Here is a 6,234-nt window from a genome sequence, read left to right on the forward strand (position 1 = left end):
GCAGTGGGGGACACCATACACAAGTTTTATCCTTAGAATTTATAATGCAGTCAAAGCCCTAGCGTTCTTTCTGCCCAGGCCTTCCCCATGTATGGGAAAGTTAAGTAATGCTTTTTCTAATGCCACCCAGCTTCCTAGCAAAGCTTTCATGTATTCCATGTGCCAGAAATAACAAACACCAAACACCAAACTTGGAGCTAATATAGGTTCTTATTTGAGACCATCAAGTTCTCGTGTGGTGGTGGTGGTGGTGGATGGTTCCACGTCGTCTGTTTTTTTTTCACTGGGATCGTCTAGAGGGCAAGGACTGCCTCTGTTTGAATTACTTTATGTGTAGTCAGGGAGACCACATCTATGGTTATTTACATAAGACTGGCAGTTCTAGTAGAACTTCCCAGCAGGTGGACATCAGGGAAATATATCAACTGATTCCTTATCCTTTCCCAAGAAGAAATCAGAGTTGGGCATTCAATACTGTTTGCAGATGGGAGGTCTGAGGGTGCAGGATTTGGAGATGGGTTTTTGTGATGTGGTTCCTGTCTACAAGCAAAACCCTCAACTTTGCTTCTCTTTTTCCAAATCATCTTTATTTAGGATTTGGGATGATTGAATTTAGGCTAAATCTTGTTGGATCTTTCTCTAGCTTTCCACTTTATTCTTTATCTCCCTACTATATCAATTTTTCCCTATTGGCTTTCTTTCATTGGAGTTAAATTTTCAAATATTTTTCCAGAAACAAAGAAACAAAACCCTCTCCCACCCATACACATTTCCACCTCTTATCACGTCTCTTGCTTCCTCTTTACAATTTCTTAAAAGTTACCAACATTATTTTTAAAGATTTACTGATTTATTTATTTGAAAGGCAGAGTTACAGAGAGAGAACTCGATCTTCCATCCACTGGCTTACTTCCCAAATGGCCACAACCGCGAGGGCTGAGCCAGGCCAAGGTCAGGAGCCAGAAGGTTTTTCTGGGTCTCCCACATGGGTGGCAGGTGCCCAAGCACGTGAGCCATCTTCTGTTACTTTCCCGGCGCATTGTCAGAGAGCTGGATAGCAAGTGGAGCCGTTGGGTCATGATTCAGTGCCCATGTGGGATGCCAGCATTGCAGGCAGCAATTTAATCCACTATGCCACAACATCAGCCCCCAGAAGTGGTCAACATTTTATATCTCAATTTCTTCTCTATCCACTCACAACCTACTACAAAATGGCTTTTGCCTCCACAACTGTGTGGTAACTGTTTTCATAGAGATCATCAAAGACTTCTTTCTTGTCCGTCAATGAGTTCTTGCTTGCTAACTGGAATGGACAATTTTCACTCCTTTTCTGAAACCTGTGTAGTCTCTACAGCAGTTGAGGCACAGGCTACTTCCTCCTCTTTCTAAAGCTCTGCCTTTCTACCACACCCATGCCACGGTACTCTCTACCTTTCCTTTTCCCTCTGTGTTATTGGCAGCTGCATTGTTTGCGACTCTTTCTCACCTGCCTTTTTTATTCTTATATTTCATGGGTCTTTCCTTATCCATCTCTTCTTCTGTAGTCTCTCTGGATGAGCCCTTTTATCCCCATGACTTCAATTACGAATCTGCTATTTTAGTACAGCCTTTCCTCTTTTGTCTCAAGGTCCTAAGTTAAACTTACAATGGAAAACTCCACTTCGAGGTTCTGAAATTTCCTCAAATTCCTAACTGTGCTTTCTTCTGTGTTCTTCATCCAGTTGCTCAAGGTAGAAATCTAACATTGCCCTTATCACCTACTTCTACCTGCCCCCTCAAGGTGGCACTCTCAGGCCCTGCTTCCACTGTTACTTCCATCCACCTGTACAACCACCATTACCTCATGGAGGCTACTGCTGCTTTATCTGGGTCAATATAAGAGCCACTTTACACCTTCCCTGCAGTGGATTTTTTTTCTTTTTTTTTAAGTAATAAATATAAATTTACAAAGTACAACTTTTGAATTGTTGTGGCTTTTTCCCCCATAACCTCCCTCCCAACCACAACCATCCCATCTCCCACTCTCCCATCCCATTCTTCATCAGGATTCATTTTCAATTATCTTTATATACAGAAGATCAACTTAGTACATACTAAGTAAAGATTTCAACATAGTGCACCCACACAGACACAAAATATAGAGTACTGTTCGAGTAGTCGTTTTACCATTAATTCTCATAGTACAACACAATAAGGACAGAAGTCCTACATGGGGAGTAAGTGCACAGTGATTCCTGTTGTTGATTTAACAATTGACAATTGAAGCAGAGATCCCAGCTAGGATCTCATTCACCGAGATCTTTCCTTGAGGCCATTTTTGCCACAGTGTCTTGGCTTTCCATACCTGCAAATCAGTGGATATTTTCATACTGTGATCAAAGCAAATGTTAAAATACCACTGACACATTTTAGATCTCTGCTTCAAATCTCCCATGGTTCTAGGGAAAATTTGAAGCCTGTGAGTTGCATGGAAAGCCCTTGAGAGCCTGCTTCTTATGTTTGACTCCATACCTACCCTCCTTACTTTCTCATATCAAGATCAACCATTTTAAAATAATCATTTCCTTCCCATACCGCATGTCATTTTTCTCAGGGCCTTTGCACATGCTATCTTTTTCTATCTCATTTTGCTGTGCTAACATTGACTCAGTTCTGCAGGCCTGTCTGGCAGGAAGCCTGGCCTGATTTCCAACCCTAGCACTCCTGGGTTGGGAAACTCCTTTTACAAGTCTCTGTAGCCCCTCCTCTGCCCAATGATAACAGATCTGCCTCTTCTCTGGCTGGTTACTTATCTTTTATGCCTTCTACATAAATTATGATTTGTTGAAGATAGGGGTGAGGTCTTATTGCCCACTGTATCTATGGCCTGTTAGCACAGTGCCTGATGTAGGTAATGCATCCAATAAATATTCCGGAAATAATCCCTGATTAATAATAAATGAATGAAAGATCAACCCTCATGGTATTTCCTACTTTTTTCTGTATCATCCTGCATAGGAGCAAAATTTAATTTAATTTAAAATTCTCCAAGGAAACAAATAAAATACCAAGGAATAAAGCTTTGTTGGATAGGATTCAGCTTTTGGAGCACCACAAACCATTGTAAATATCTAGGATTTTTTTTCTAACACTAAGAACTAGATTTTGTCTACCCAATAGGGAAATTTTTTTTGGCTCTGTATTTTCAGCCAAAACTACATTTTTACTTATCAGTGAGAAAGTTTTATATTATTTGATTATTCAATTACTTTGTGACTAACCTGAATGTTTCATGTGTGTTCATTTTGTTATGTTTAAAGGCTTAATGTTTTTATCATATCAGCACATTCTTTGCTGAAGAACTAAGAAATCTGTTCTCAGAAATCATGATTTCAGAGATTCCACAATTGACAAGTATAGTCTTAGAGTTACTGCTGTGCTATATTTTTGGTGTTCCCTAGGTTTTCCACTCCTCCGGACCTTTTGCAATACTCTGCAGTAATAACAGTTTGTGATTACACACACAGAGAAATCACTGCCAGTCTATTGTGGTCCTGTTGTGATTTTGTGCAATATGGCTCACTCTACTGCAACAACTATGAAGGCTACAACCAACCCGCAGTGGGTATCTGAGACCAGCTAATCACTTAGTGGACCTTTACTAAGAACTACAGGGGTATTTTGTGCTTGACTGTGTCCAGTATAAGTTCTTAGGAATACCTCTGGCCTGATGCATGCCAAGCAAGCTTCTCCCTCTGTAAAAAGAAGCTCTATATGTATTTCTCATTTTCTTGCAGCTGGCTCTTTCCCAACTGCCATGCCCACAACTGGGTTTTCATATATACGTCCTTGGGCCTAAACATTTCTACTTTTAGCTTTCTTTCTTTGTGCTTTTTCATTTTCTAGTTACTTCATTGTTTTTCTTTCTTTCAAATAATTCTCTGTGTTGTCATCATGGCTCAGCATTTATAAAAGAACTTCATTAAATACTTGGTGACTGACTGGATGATTTCTTGTAGTAGTCTCTATCCCCTGCTGTCAGTGATGCTATACCAGAATTTGTGCTTGAGACGTAAGTTCTGCTCTCCACCTAATCCCTTATCAACCCCACTAAAGATGAAAATACCAGTAATTTAGACCTAAAATGTTAAATGTTTGAAAAACGCCTCTCTCAGAGGGATTTTTAAAGTCAAGATAGTTATTCATACCTTTGTCTTCTCCTGGTACATCCGTGTTCTGAAGCAGAGAATGAGAGGACATGTGTCTTCACCATTTCTAAAATGAAAAAAATTAAATTTTTATAAAAACAAATGAAATTAAATGATAGCTGAGTGATAGGCCAAGCTCAAAAATAAAATAAATCAGATTATGTAAGAAATTTAACTACTCTAAAAATCACGAACTTTTGTCATTATAACCGTCAAAAAATGTGAGGAAATTTCCATTTTTATCTGATACCCAGCAAAGTGTTAGTTTCAGAAGAAGACTTAACCTCTATATTTTAAAAACTGTGTGTCAATTAAAGATAGAAATATCTAAAACCCTAGAAATAGTTGTTCCATGATTGAAATATAAAATTAAGTTGTCAAAGTAGATTCAGTACTCTCTAGTATAAAGAAAATAGTAAATAAAATTGTGAGACAATAAAGAGCCCATTAAAATTTCAAGCTTTTCCATCTAATTGCATAAAGTTATAAAAGTAAAACATATGGAACTCCTTGTTTTTCTACATCTGATGAGTTGGCATTGATGGTGTCCTCTCTTGGTCTTGTGGCTTTACATCTAGGGTGGGGGTCAAGGGATCTGCCTACAATTTCAGGCTGATTCAAAACCAGAGCCAAGTCCTCCTTGTAATTATGTTTTCCTGTAATAGCTCAAAAGCTCTCTCCATGTTCAAGCTCATACTTTATTAAGGTAAACGGGCAGAGGCTTTGCTTCTGTCAGTGCTACTATATCAAACAGTGAGAAGCCACTACCCGCAAGAAGCCAGAATGGGTCTCTGTGGTGGAAGGAGTGTTGGCCACCATGAGTGACATAACTTTCCTATGGATTTGGATGCTTTAAAATTGGAAGTAGACGATATAATTTTCACAAACTTTGGTTTGTCAAAAGGTCTAAAGTACAATATTAACAGCTTTTTGACCCTGCACATTTAAAGCAAAATAATGTTAGAAACAGGTGGCAGTATCCTGCAAAGGTACAACTGTATTGAGAATATTTTTCTAAGAAATAATCAACAGAATAACAGAGTATATGCTGGGTGGATAAAGATGAAAATGGAAGAACTCTTGAAAAACTCGCATCTCTCTTAAATTCATAAATATACATCTTGATGTGGTATTGCACAAATATGACATTAGTCTTGATATTATATATAGCCCTAGGAATTGATTTGAGTCAAGGTAGTAATAGCAACATAGGATGAAAATATGTCTTGTATTATTTTGTGCTAATGTTAATTGATCATATACAATATCACTTTATTTTAAACATAATTTGTCCAATTTATTATTTGCTTCCAAGACTAAATGTTGCTTCAATAACTTTTGCAATAATTCTAGTTGCTATTGGCTTCCCAGAACCAAGTTTTTCAAACTGAAATCATTAGAATGAAATTCAAAGACTGTAAAGCTGGTATTACATATTATTCAAGATCAGAGCGAAGGCTCACAAACGAATAAGTAAACTGAGAACAATCAAATCAAAGACTGTAAAGCAAGCAGGATAATGCATCAAATGAGAAGAGAAATTGGCTTGCAAGGGAACCACTCGTCCAACTCAGAGGCCCATTGAGAAGTTATAAGCACAGTCTCATCAGTGACTGGAGAAACAGGAGTGGGAACAAAGATCGTGGTTAAAAAAAAAATACATGGCTCTAAGGCAGAACCTAAGCGACTTGCTATTCCTAGTCAAAAAAGCGAAAGAAAATTCATGGTCAGACAAAGCTCCTCTGCAGCACTAGTTGGAGGAAGAAAATGGCTTCATTCACTTTCTAAAACCAAGCTTGGTTAACACAATCTAGTTATTTGTTCCAAACTGTAAAGAAAGAAAGTGCAGTAGTATAAAACATATTATTGTTGAGAAATAATATTCCTTTGCTGCCTCTTCATTACTTCATTTTCCCTTTTATTTACATTTGGTATAATTATTTCATTTTCATTTATAATTGGATTTAAAGTTGATTGATTTGTCAATAGTCTTTCACTTTTCAATACATTCAGAAAACATTTTGAGCACTTATTATGCAACTTCTAT

The sequence above is a fragment of the Lepus europaeus genome, chromosome 8, assembly GCF_033115175.1.
Source record: "Lepus europaeus isolate LE1 chromosome 8, mLepTim1.pri, whole genome shotgun sequence".
Lineage (NCBI taxonomy): Eukaryota > Metazoa > Chordata > Mammalia > Lagomorpha > Leporidae > Lepus > Lepus europaeus.